The 14082-nt window shown below is 38.7% G+C and overlaps 1 protein-coding gene and 1 pseudogene across 6 annotated transcripts in view; both read right to left on the bottom strand.

Moving 5' to 3' along the window:
- The window catches only part of BBX (BBX high mobility group box domain containing), a 278443-nt gene that overhangs the window by 178411 nt on the left and 85950 nt on the right, over positions 1-14082 (bottom strand). The window lies entirely within an intron of this gene.
- Positions 12748-12859, bottom strand: LOC118758899 (U2 spliceosomal RNA; annotated as a pseudogene).

The following is a 14082-nucleotide window of genomic DNA, read 5'->3' as shown; positions in this document are numbered from 1 at the left end:
AATTCTGCCTTAAATACTCACCCCACTAGAAATACCTTGTACCAATTAAAATTATGCCCTCTATTAAACTAACCACATGCCCTACATTACCTCTGCACAGTATAATGCTCCAGCAGTAATTAATTCTCAATAAATGCTCTCTGCATTACTTGTTACTGCTCCTCTCACATTCAGTGTTCTAAATAAAACATTTAGTCCAAATTAAGCCAAATAAAACATCAAAAGGGATATTCTCTAACTGCTTCCATTGATGTATACAGGGCTTATCCTTTGCCACTAATTCCAGCATAGTGACCACAGAAATCACTGTTGTACAACTCAGGGGCATCAATTACAAGAGCCATAAGGCAAATGGCAAAAAGGATTATTCTGAAGCAGCCCTGAGACATTTGAAGTAGCTACGGTTCTCATATTGTTAACACACATTTTGAAGTTTTACCTACTTAAAATTATCAAAATCAGATTTTGTTATCTTTACAAGTTAATAATAAAATTCACCATAAAAGTCTTTTAACAAAATAATCTACAAAAATGTGTTTTCTATGCTGGCTTTACTTTTCTTTCTTTTTTTTTTAAGACTTTCATTTTTACTTGTAAGTCAGAGTTTTAGAGACAGAGGGAGAAACAGAGATCTTGTATTCATACGGCTTCAAGTCAGGAGTCTGAAATTCTATGCAGGCATCCTGCATGGCTGGCAGAGCCCACTTACTTGACTCATATGCTGCTACTTTCCCAAATACATTAGCAGAGAGCTGGGTTGGAAGTGGATCAGTAGACTTGAACAGACAGACAATAGTCAGGAATTGACTTGAACAGACAGACAATTGACACCTAGACAGACACCCATGAAGAATCCTGGGTGTTGCAGGGGGAGACTTCATCACCTGCACATTATGACAGCCCCTCTAACCTAACTTTTCCCAAGCAGAAAAAAACAGACAAACTTGTTTCTTTTCTTTTCTGTCTAGAAAATATATTTGTACACACCCACACACATACATTTATATACAGACAAACACACATATAAAAATGATGGGCTATACTATATTATTACCATGGCCTCAAGTGTGAAGGGAAAAGCAAATAGGATGATTTAGGGTTTTACTGAAGTAAGAAAAAAGGAATTAAAAACTACTGGACCATATACTTAACCTTCTGAAAAGAAATGAAAGGGAGTACTTATTTACATGCTCTATTCTAAATCCTAATTTCAAAAAATATTTATTTAGTATTTTTGAAACATTATATTAAGATATTTAGATTTTAAATCTCTACTCCTCTTAGACGAATTAATCCTTTACTTTTTATTTCCCATACACAGAGTATCAGTTTTCAACATGAACATGGGGAAAACAGGTAAATGTGAATTTTTCTTCTGAAACTAACTTTTTTTTAAAAGATTTATTTATTTTTATTGGAAGGACAGATTTACAGAGGGAGGGAAAGACAGAGACAAAGATCTTCCATCTGCTAGTTCACTCCCCAAATGGCTGCAATGGCTGGAGCACAGCCAATTAGCAGCCAGGAGCTTTCTCCAAGTCTCCCACACAGGCGCAGGGTTCCGAGGCTTGGGCTGTCCTCTGCTGCCTTCCCAGGCCACAAGCAGGAAGCTGGACGAGAAGTGGAACAGCCGGGACATGAACCTACATCAATATGAAATCCAGGATCAATATGGAATCCAGGCATTTGCAAGGGAGGGATTAGGCAATTGAGCCATCAAGCTGGGCCCTAAAACTAACTCTAAAGACATTTTTAGTGTCTTGGAATTTGTTAATTATGGTGGTAGTATAACTAAGAGGGAAGTGGCACACAATTCATTGTTCATGCAAAAATAAAAACTGAAATTACTTTTTCTTAAGGTTGGGAAGGGGAGGAGCTGGCACAGTGGCATAGCAAGCTCTTCCTGTAGAGGCAGAACCGCATATGGGCACTGGTTCTAGTCCATGCTGTTCTGCTTCCCAACCAGCTCACTGCATATAGCCTGGGAAAGCAGCCAGGGACAGTCCACGCCCTTGGGTCCCTGCGCCCATGTGAGAGACCCAGAGGAAGCCTTTGGCTCCTGGTTTCGGGCTGGATCAACTCCAGTTACTGGGGTCATCTGAGGAGTGAACCAGCGGATCACTCTGCCTCCCTTTCTCTTTGTAATTCTGACTTTCAAATAAAAGTAAAATAAAACATTTAAAAATTATTTTTAAAAAATAGGAAAGGGGAAACAAACAAGACCCACACACATAAAACTACAGAGAAAATTATAACACGTCAGGAGAAACAACCAAATTTGAAGAAGTAAAATGTATCAATATCACAACTATTATGAATGTATTTGTAAATGGAAGCATTTGAATCATTTTAGTAGATAACAGAACCAAACATTGGGTATCATATAAGATAATTAGTCTCTTCCTTAAGTCCCTCATATAGGCTTACTTGATCTAGCTACTTCATCAAAGCTGATTATAATACATGTGATGTAGTCCCACATAAACATCCACGCAAAATAAAAAAATCCAGGCTTCAAACAACGGAGTTCTCGCTTTACTCAGAGTTCACACAGAGAATGCTTACTACAACTTAAAAAGCAATAGCACAAGTATCTGTTTCTTGCTTTGCAGCAAATGTGAATACAAAGAATACTACTGGTATGAACTCAGATCTAGGATTCATTTCCAAACATGACTTGTATCAATGAGGCTTTTTCAGCACTGTGGAAATGCCCAAGCCTTCTGTGACAACACAGCTAAAACTCAACTGCAAATATCCCATTTTGGGAGTGAACAGCAACGATAACATCTTGAACGTCAATTCTAGCTTGGGGTTAACAGTTTTAAAGAGGGCCCGGCCGGCGGCGTGGCCTAGCGGCTAAAGTCCTCGCCCTGAATGCACTGGGATCCCATATGGGCGCCGGTTCTAATCCCGGCAGCTCCACTTCCCATCCACCTCTCTGCTTGTGGCCTGGGAAAGCAGTTGAGGACGGCCCAATGCATTGGGACACTGCACCCGCGTGGGAGACCCGGAGGGGGTTCCTGGTTCCCGGCTTCGGATCGGCGCGTACCGGCCCGTTGCGGCTCACTTGGGGAGTGAAACATTGGATGAAGATCTTCCTCTCTGTCTCTCCTTCTCACTGTATATCTGAGTGTAGTGAAATAAATAAATCTTTAAAAAAAAAAAAAAAAAAAAAAAAAAGAGGGCCCGGCACCGTGGCCTAACAGCTAAAGTCCTCGCCTTGAATGCGCCAGGATCCCATATGGGCGCCGGTTCTAATCCTGGCAGCTCCACTTCCCATCCAGCTCCCTGCTTGTGGCCTGGGAAAGCAGTTGAGGATGGCCCAATGCATTGGGACCCTGCACCCGCGTGGGAGACCTGGAAGAGGTTCCAGGTTCCAGGCTTCGGATGGGCACAGCACCAGCTGTTGCGGCTCACTTGGGGAGTGAATCATCGGATGGAAGATCTTCCTCTCTATCTCTCCTCCTCTCTGTATATCTGACTTTGTAACAAAAATAAATAAATCTTTAAAAAAAAACAGTTTTAAAGAAATCTAGTCAGCATCAAAGATCTCAGGATGAAGAATCTTCAAGATATACTGTAAGAGACTTGAAGAGATTTTAAACTCAGGCTATTTGTTTACACTAAAATCTGCAACACAGTTCAATATTATTGCTAACAAAATTAATTAATAACTAATTAGATTCTCTTTTTCACAAATCCCCCTCCCACTGCCCTTGCTCCCTTCAACACAACCATTTCAGCTTGTTTAGTATTTTCTGTTTGTGCTAATTTTGCATAAAGCTGAGATAGTTACCTCAGACAGCAGAGGACACATGTACTAAAAAGGGAGCTTCAGAGTTTCTCTTTTGAAATTCCAGCAAGAAAACTAAACGCAAGCTAATTGATATTATTCCTAAATTAACGACTTCCAGCTACAGAGTAACAAGAGTGTGTAGCATGTAAGCACACCCACAGTTTTATAAGCATTGTCATCTTTGCCCATTTATAACATGTAATATCTATAACCTAAATTTAGTATCATCAAGTGGCATAAGTAAAAGCCAAAGAGCAGAAAACCGAAGATGCTCATCCTAACTGAACAGCATATAAAATGACAGACTGCAAAACAAGTCACCGTTGTGCAGCACCCAAAACCAAGTCAGACTTAGAAGAAACACACTGTCCAGCTACCAAACACTAAAGTTCGCTCTACCCGGCACTGTCTGCCTGCATCAGGAAGAATTTACAGAGCTCGAAACGCCTCTAGACCAGACAATTACAGAGGAGGCTGAGCAACACTGAGGAGACAGAAAGGTTGGATAAAATGAAAATGTGACTGAAAAAGCAGCAGTACTGTTTTTACACCCTTTCAGGGTAAAACTGACATTAATTCATAGATGTCCTGGGAGGTAGCTTGGAACTTCAGTATCAGGAAAATTCTTCTACACACCAAACTCATCAAAAAAAAAGGCCTGCTTCCAGCAATGCGGACTCACATAGAAACATGAGCAGTTATATGTGAGTTCATACAGAATACCGAGGCCTTACAAGACTCTGGCTTTCAGAAAACGGAGAGCTAAAGTCCTTCCAGCTGAGGCCAAGACTTCATTTTGCCTAGCAGTTCTGATGCCCACAGACCAAGGTCTAGCTCTTCACTTTGTGCCAAACATGCCAGTAACACATCACAGGAAAGCTTTGCATTTTAAAGGACAATGTTACTTTTAGTCAAATTCTTTAAAGAACTGAGAATTATCTTAAGCTAGTTTCTTTTTTTTTAAAGATTTATTTTATTTTTTACTACAAAGTCAGATATACAGAGAGGAGGAGAGACAGAGAGCAAGATCTTCCATCCTATGATTCACTCCCCAAGTGGCCGCAACAGCCGGTGCTGTGCCCATCTGAAGCCAGGAGCCAGGAACCTCTTCCAGGTCTCCCACACGGGTGCAGTATCCCAAAGTTTTGGGCCATCCTTGACTGCTTTCCCAGGCCACAAGCAGGGAGGTGGATGGGAAGTGGAGCTGCCGGGATTAAAATCGGCGCTCATATGGGATCCTGGCGCATTCAAGGAGAGGACCTTAGCCACTAGGCCATGATGTCGGACCCCATTAAGCTAGTTTCTAATAAACATTACACAGGACCAGGACTTCTCAAGCCAAGATTAATGACTAATTTAATTATCATTTATTAGGCTAATGATCAAAATGGTACGCTCAACTGAAACTGGATTAACAAGAAATTAAAAATAAAGACCATTATTATCTATTTTCATATAATGATTCCTAGGAATTAAAAGTATTTCATGAACTTTAAAACCTATAAAAAATCATGACATAAGATTATAAGATACACAATGCATGATAGGATATCAGACGTTTTTTATTTTATATATTAAAAAGAGTCCAGGGCCAGGCGCCGTGGCCTAGCGGCTTAAGTCCTCGCCTTGAACGTGCTGGGATCCCATATGGACGCTGGTTCTAATCCCAGCAGCTCCACTTCCCATCCAGCTCCCTGCTTGTGGCCTGGGAAAACAGTTGAGGACGGCCCAAAGACTTAGGACTCTGCACCCATGTGGAAGACATGGAGGAAGTTCCTGGCTCCTGGCTTCAGATCAGCGCAGCACCGGCAGTTGTGCTCACGTGGGGTGTGAATCATTGGACGGAAGATCTTCCTCTCTGTATATCTGACTTTATAATGAAAATAAAATAAATCCTTAAAAAAAAAGAGCCCAAAATAGCAACAGTTATACTAATTAACTATAAAAATATAAAATCTTTTACAGAGTAAAAATGGCAAAATGGGCAAGTCATTAAACTGTTTTCCTCTTAGGTGCACAAGTTTGTTTAAAATAGCTATTTCACAACTATTCCAAAGGGATAGACTACTTATTCTGAGAGAAAAGGACTTCTGATACATTTGATGGACTTTATTTTCTAATCTATCTCATAGACCAAGGTAGAAATTTTTATTTCATTTTCTTATGAAGTTTACTTTCAGCTTATATCTTGCTGAACTTGTAAGGTAGGGGATGCTTCCCAAAACTGAAGATCAGAAGGTGAATATTTCTGTAGAATTAACATAGCTTATAATCAACATCCAGATGGAATGTGTCATTTTCCCCCTACCAGGGAACATTCCCTTTCAATTTAAAATTCCACTGTATAGACAACTACTGTGAAACCCTGTGATCCCCTTTTACAATCATGTATTTCTATCTGTAAACCTTTGTCTGGATGTCAGCCCAAACAACTGACACAAATGCAAAAACTAAACTCCAAGAATCTTAACACTAAAAATAGTTTCTCTCTAATAATCAAAGGCAACACCTGACCACTTTGAATACAGAAAGGCATTTGTTAACAAGCAGAACAGACATTTCTAAGATTCCATTAAAAATTCCCACTATGGTCTGAAATTGAAAGTCATGAGCCAGCTCTATCAGCAGGCAATTGGATTATCTATTCTCGTGATCATTTCCAATTAAATTTGGAAAAATTTCATTGCTCATAGATTTAACATAATACTTATGTTTCCTATATTTAAATGTAAAACAAATAATTTCACATCTCTTAGATACAATCTGAGAGGTAGCAACTGGAGAGAAGCTGAAGAGTGGTTAGTAGAAGGAAAACTCACGAAGCTTCAGTGGCACAATCGGTTAGCGCGTGGTACTTATACAGAAGGAAAACTCACTTCATTCAAATGTCTTTAGGTTGCTACTGATAACTCACAGAGAAAAAAAGAAGACATGCATAGGCAATATTTACATGTAAGAGGCCTGTACCCTCCACCCCCAAAAAAGCCTTTAAAAACAAAACAGAATCTTAAAACTTATCTAAAGTAACTACCTTTTTTCCTTTAATTTTTTAAAATTAATTTGAATGTCAGGACCTGCCATGATGGTTCAATGGCTAAATCCTCAGCTTACAAACGCTGGGATCCCATATGGGCACATATTCCACATGTCCCAACTGCTCCACTTCCAATCCAGCTCCCTGCTTGTGGCCTGGGAAAGCAGTAGCCTTGGGACCCTGCACCCGCGTGGGAGATTCAGAAGAAACTCCTGGTTCCTGGCTTTAGATCTGCTCAGCTCTGGCCATTGCAGCCACTTGGGGAGTGATTCAGCAGATGGAAGATCTTTGTCTCTCCTCTCTGTAAATCTGCCTTTCCAATAAAAATAAATAAGTCTTTTTTTAAAAAAAAAAAAAGTGTCATATGGAATGTTGGCTTCCCAGGCAGAAGCCCTACTGGCCATGCCACAACACCAGCCTTATCTTTTAATTTTTTAAAAAAATGCTAATCCTAAAAAAAGTATAGTTTTAACTCAAACATGCAAAAGTACAAAAATACTTAGGGGAGGACATGTGGCCCAGTGGTTCAGAGACCACTTGGGATTACTACAGTTTTTATCAGAGTGCCAGGTCTGAGTGTCAGCTCCGCTACCCTGGGTGGCAGCAGGCGATGTTTGAAGCAGTTGAGTCCCAATCACTTCTCAGCCTTTTGGCTAACATCAAGTTGAGTCCCTGCTCCCTGCAATGGAAACCTACCTGCCTCGTATTCCTGGCTCTTTGCATCAGCCTGGCATCGTGCCAGTCCTTGAGGAAACTTGGGGAATAAATCAGTGGACTGGAGAGGTCTACCTCTCTAGATCTTACATTAGCACTAGCTCTCTCTCTCTAGATGTTGCACTAACATGAGCTCTCTCTCTTCTCTTCTTTCTCCCTTTTTCTTTCTCTTTCCTCTCTTTTTCTCCCTACTTTATCCCCCTCCCTGCATTTCAAACAAATAAAATAATAAAAATGTTTTTAAATACCTGGTTAAGATCTCCTAGGTACTCTAAACTAGGAGATACTATTTGCGGTCTTGGTCTTTTTTCTTAACACTTTCTCTCATCACACATATCTTCCAGAGTGATTTTTTTTCTTAATCTATTTCATCCAGGTACTTGTCCCGGGGTACTTTTTGAAGTGTATTTGACTAGGCAACTGTCTGATTTGACAGAGAAATGGGGACTGACTGCAAATTGAATCCCAGGGCTTAGAGATTTGAGTAGAGTGGTAAGGTGGTGTTACCCTAGTGTACTAGGAAAGCTGAGTGTTTCAGCTTTTAGTGATGAATAGGAAATTCCCAGCAGAAGTCAGAACTCATTCTAAGTCTCCCATTTGGGTTGCAGGGACCCACATTCTTGAGCCACCACTTGTTGGCTGACAGGGTGGGCATCACTGAAAAGCCAGGTGGGAAGCAGATCCTAGGCACTATGATACAAGATGAGATATGAGATATGGAAACGGGTGCCCTCCCAAGTGACAGCAGCTTAACCTCCTGAGCCACGAAGACCATCCTGACTACTGTCTTTAACACACTAATGCAAAGGGGGAATGACAAATAGAGGGGACAAGCATGATGAGGCTGCCTAATAGATTTCATAGTAATTAAAAAAACATACACCTACTTCACAATGTTGCTCACTATCATGTGCAATTTTAGTACTAACTTATGATCTACTATTTTATCATTCTCTGGTGTCTTTATTACTATATTAACATCTATGGCTAGCCTTCCTGTGTAGAAATTAAGTGGGATTCCACATTCATAGCTTCTGGATAGCTCTCAAATAAACAGGTAAATAACTTATTCGTGAGGGTTTTTTTTCCTAGTTAATTTTGGCTTTGGCTTGGTTTGTTTCCTCCTCATTAGCGATTAATTTGCATTCAGCTTCCTTTTGGAAAGAAGAGGTGTTAAGGGACAAAACTACTGAACAATTGGGGATCTTAACTACTCAAATCACTGCAAACATCCTCAGCTCTGGAGCTCAGCACAAAGAGACACAAATCTGGTCCAGGAGGTGGCGCAGAGTGGGGGGCTGCGGTGGGGGGGAATGCTTAACTACCCTAGAAACTACATAACTGCAGACTTCCCAGAGCTCAGATCAAACTTTTGAAAGTAAACATTTCACAATTATAAAGAAATCAAAACACTTCTTTCATGTAGAAAAAATCAAGGATATAAGAATACTGTTTTGGAGGAACACGGTTTCCCATGCAGATTTTTCTAGACAAAAAGATGCCTCTTTTAAGTATTAATACATGTTCCAGAGTTTCCAATTCCTCAGCTTTGTAAACTCTCATTTCATTTTAATAAAGAAAACATGCTTTTGAAGATCAGCTTTCAGAACAAAACCACGTAAACTACACACCTGGACCAAAGAAGTGTTAATAGTATCAAAACTATTTTAAGGAGCCTGTGCATTGGCTCAACTGGCTAATCCTCTACCTCTAGGTGTAGCATCCCTTATGGAAGCCCAGCTGCTGCACTACCCATCCAGCTCCCTGCTTGTGGCCAGGGAAAACAGTAGATGATGGCCAATGGTCTTGGGACTATATGCCCTCGTGGCAGACCTGGAAGAAGCTCCTGGCTTCCGATCAGCTCAGCTCCAGCTATTGCAGCTAATTGGGGAGTGAACCAGTAGATGGAGGATCTTTCTTTTTGTATTTCCTTCCCTCTGTAAATCTGCCTTACCAATTAGAATAAATCTAAAAAAAAATGTATTTTAAAACTCTAAAAATCAGTGACAGCTAACTATGCAATGGCTGAGCTCACACCTCCTTTTTTTGTTTGTTTCATTTCAAAATGTGGCCTAACAACCTCTGAATTTTATGTCACTGAGAGACTTAAGAATTTGTTCAACCACATGGACATAATAACTTCAACAAACCCTAACAAAAATGGATTCATGTTAAAGTGGTACACATAAGAAAGAGATGAGGAAACCAAAACCATTTATGTAAAATCTACCTCAACTTCTTTGTGATAATAAAGTGGTTAATTTTTCTGTGTTTTAAATATTTATTCATTTGAAAAGCAGAGCATCAGAGAGAGAGAGAGAGAAAGAGAGAGAGAGACGTAGTCAGTCGCTGGGGAGGGATGGAAGCAAAGAGACAGAGAGAGATGGGAAGAGGAAAATGGGGAGAGAAAAAACTTATCCAATTTCTAGTCTACTCCCAAATGCGCTCAACAGTCAGGGTTAGGCCAGGCTGAAGCCAGCTGCAAAGAACTCCACCACGGGCAACCATGTAAGGGCCAAAGTACTTGGATCATTTTCCACTGTCTTTCTAGATATAATGGTTTTTCAGTTTCCAAACTCAAACTGGCATCCCTAATTTTGTATTTTTGGCATCTGAGATGAAAGCACAAAGACTGGACAATATAATTTACTTTCACTCAAATACGAGAAAAAGAAGTAAACACTGGTTATAAATTCTTTTTGTATATGTATATAATTTTCACTTATAATCAACTCTTTTGGTATCTTTACTCATTAGTAATTTTACTCAAAATAATGGAAGCATTTTTATCTTTCTGTGTTTTTTTAAACTGCTACAGTGAGCATGCATGCTGCTAATACATTTTTTAAAGATATGGAGCCCTCCAGTGGTCAAATATTTGTATATTATCATGATAAATCAATGTATTTTACTAACTGCATTGGGTACCACTTTCTTACGAACTAGTATTATCCTGTATTTAGAGAAGAAAATTTTCCAATTAATTTTTCTCATAAATAACCAGATGTAATTAGCCTACATATGTTACAAAATAAGAGACACTTTCAGTGTTATAATAATATCCTTACTAAATATTGCTATAATGAAAAAAATACTCAGAAACATATTCAATATCAGTGTAAGGAAAAAGGAAGCACTTCTCAGATACCCAAGAACAAGTCACTTAAATTAAAAAACCACATCAAGTAAGCAAGTTGATATTTTTTTATTACAACAAACACAACTATTGCATGTGCTTGTTTTGGATTATTTTCTAAATAATTTAGTAGGTGTCCCCTTCAAAATAAGTTACCATTATATCACCATCAATATTAAGGCATAATCTCTTCAGTAAAGAAAAAAATGTTTTGAGTATATTTAACCTTTAAGCATAGATAAATGATATTCAGTCTCATACAAACACACAGATACGCATGTTAGACTTAAAATACATTACTATTCTTCATTGGCTATGTGTTTAATGAGTTTACTGTGGTCAAAATCATAGCCACAGCATTTCCCAATATTCTTCCCTCAAATTATAATAAGTACTGTTACTACTTGATCCCTGAGTAATAGCCAACTGAGCTTCTGAACAAATAATTGTTTGTGAAAACAACCTCAAGACTTCATTCACTCAGAGATCATTGTTTATCTCTTCACCCACAGATATAAACCTTCCTCTACATTTGGGAAACAATCAGAGATGGATGTTTATTGCCCAGGGCCTTCAAACAAAAACACACTAATCAAACAGGCACTAGGCACCGACCAGGTTCCACAGGTTTTCACTGGAGTAATATCATTTAAGTACTACAAATATCATATAAAGTGGGTGGTAGCCAGTATCTAAGATGGGCCTCAATGATTTCCACCTCCTGAGAGTCCCTTCCACTAGGAACACTGATGACCCGTGTAACTACAGAAACAACAAAGTGAGAATTCCGAGGCTAGGTCATAAAAGATGCTGTGGCGTCCACTTTCATCTCTCCTGGACTACTTGCTCTGGGGGAATGGCAGCTGCAATATCTAGGTACGCAAGAACTCCTACGGAAAGGTCCATGTGATGAGGAGCCTCATGTGCTCTCCAGCAAACCAGGCATGACTGTCAGGTACATGAGTGAGCCAAATGAAAGTGATCCTTTTGCCCCGAACAAGGCTTCACATGAACACAGTCCAATCTAACATTCTGAGTAACCTCATGAGACATCATGAGCCACAATCTACAAACTAAGCTGCACGCAAATCCCTGATCCACAGAACCGGGGAAAGAATAATTATTTTAAATTTCATGCTGACTGGTTAGGCTTCAGTAGGTTAATACAGTAGTTACTGTTTACCCACAAAGGGATGCAGTGATCCTCAGTGGATGCCAGAAAAGATGGGTAGTCTGGAACTCTTTATGGATTATATATATATTAGATATGAAATACATGTATGTAAAGTATTAAATATATGTAATATAAACACATAAGTATACACATATATGAAAAATATAGATATGTAGCATTGGCCTAGGATAACATTTAATTTACAAAGCAAGCATAGTAAAATATTAATGATAATAAGAGCAATTATAATATTATAACAACAATTACATAAATGTGGTTTCCTCTTAAAACATCATATAGCACTTAAAGAAATCACTCATGGCTTATCTCTGGCATACTCAAATCGTTAGCATCATCACTTTTGCACTTTAGGTTCATTGTTAAATAAACATTACTTGAACAGAGTCACTACAATACCGTGGAGGTAGATTTGATAACCAAGATGCCTATCAAATGATTAACAGAAAGCTAATATGCACAGCATGGATACACTGGAAAAAAAGCATAACTCACAACCCAGCTGGGATGAAATAAAAGGTATGAATCTTCATGCTGTTTAGAATGGGGCAAAGAGTAAAACATATGAGTTGTTTATTTCTGGAATATTCCACTTTACTATCAGTCCAATATTTGGCCTTGGGTAACCGAAACCACGGAAGGCAAAAGTGTGCATGAGATGGGCACTAGTTAATTCAGATTGATACAACTACTATCTTCATATTACGGAAGAGCCTGGGGCTGTTTAAGGCTTCAAATATCTCAGGTAGAAAATTATGTTTAACTCTTAGATTTCCTAGCATTTGGCCATTTCACCAAAACATTTAACCTGCGATATTCCAGACTTTCAAGTTATTTACACATAACATTGTTCTTCTAGATTAGCTTGTTAAATAGATTAATACTCCTAAACTTTTTTTAAAATTCTTGACCAAAAAAGCAAAACTATTATTGACTGCATAATATGTACTACACTTGATCTTAGCCAAAAGGCCAAGAAGCGATGATTGTATAATATGTAGCCTATTTTAGACAGACAACAACAAGGAAAGCTTAGAACTAGACAAGAAACGATCAGTGGGGACTCACACATACCTTACTAGGTAGGACGCGAAAATAAATTACTCCTAACTAGGGTATGGAGGATTTCTCTGCACAACCCTCCCAACAGTGTTCTATGCATCAACTGCTGTCATATGCCTTGTTAAAGCTATAAGCCAGTTTAGACTATCCTAAAATCTGCCAAGTTCAGTAAAAATTATGCTTCAACATGATAAACTGCTAAATACTAAAATGAAAATAGACATGAGACAGCTGAACAGTATCCTATAGCCATTTTAAGGTAGATAGAAGCCAGCTGTATACAAACTATAATTGAAATGTTAATGAAGTAGTCACAGGATGTGGTTAAGAACCTGCATTTTCTAACATATCAGTCACTCAATACAATAATTAACCCCATAATGTTGGAAAGTTGCTGATGGTAATGCTATGGCTTTTATTTGGTCGGAACGATATTCTGCCAGCTATGCCTTCAGACCAGAGTTGGTCTCCCCAAGAAACTGTTGAATTAAGCTGGACAATAAGATGCTGGACTCTATGCATGGCACATGCTTGCAATGAAAGAAACAAGACTGGATTTGAACTGTAATACGGCAATAAGGTGGAGTAATCCACTATGGGGGGAGGGCACGGAGAGGAGATGGGGGAACATCAGAGCCTATAAACGATGTTATAAAATGAAATGCAATAAAAAATAATTTTTAAATGTAGCCTATCTTACAATCAAACATATCTTGTGTTTGAAATTTGTAATATGACCAGAATTTATCTCAAAGTAAGTGAAAAATCTCCTTTTTCATTAATTTGATTTTGTAGTTCAAAAGGTAAGGCTGGTAAGTACAAAGTTTTATTTAATTGACCTCAATACACTATTGGACCTAGTGTACACAATCTACTGCATCCCAGAAGCTATTCTCAGTGTATATATTAACTATTTAATCTTCAACCCCTTGAAATATATTCTATTTTCTCCATTTTACAAACAACAGAGCTTAACAAAAGAAAAAAAAAACAAGGTTAAGATACTTTCTTGACATCTCACTCCTAATAAATAGCAGAATCACAAATGAAGCCCAGCAATACCACAGGCCAGTCTCTTAAGCAAGCCTCTGTTGGTTCTCATAATCTATAATGTATTTATTTCATTAAGTATGATAGGACAGTCA

The sequence above is a fragment of the Ochotona princeps genome, chromosome 3 (assembly GCF_030435755.1).
Source record: "Ochotona princeps isolate mOchPri1 chromosome 3, mOchPri1.hap1, whole genome shotgun sequence".
NCBI classification, from domain to species: Eukaryota; Metazoa; Chordata; class Mammalia; order Lagomorpha; family Ochotonidae; genus Ochotona; species Ochotona princeps.
Note: the sequence above shows the minus strand (reverse complement) of the source record. Positions and strands in the feature narration are given on the sequence as shown.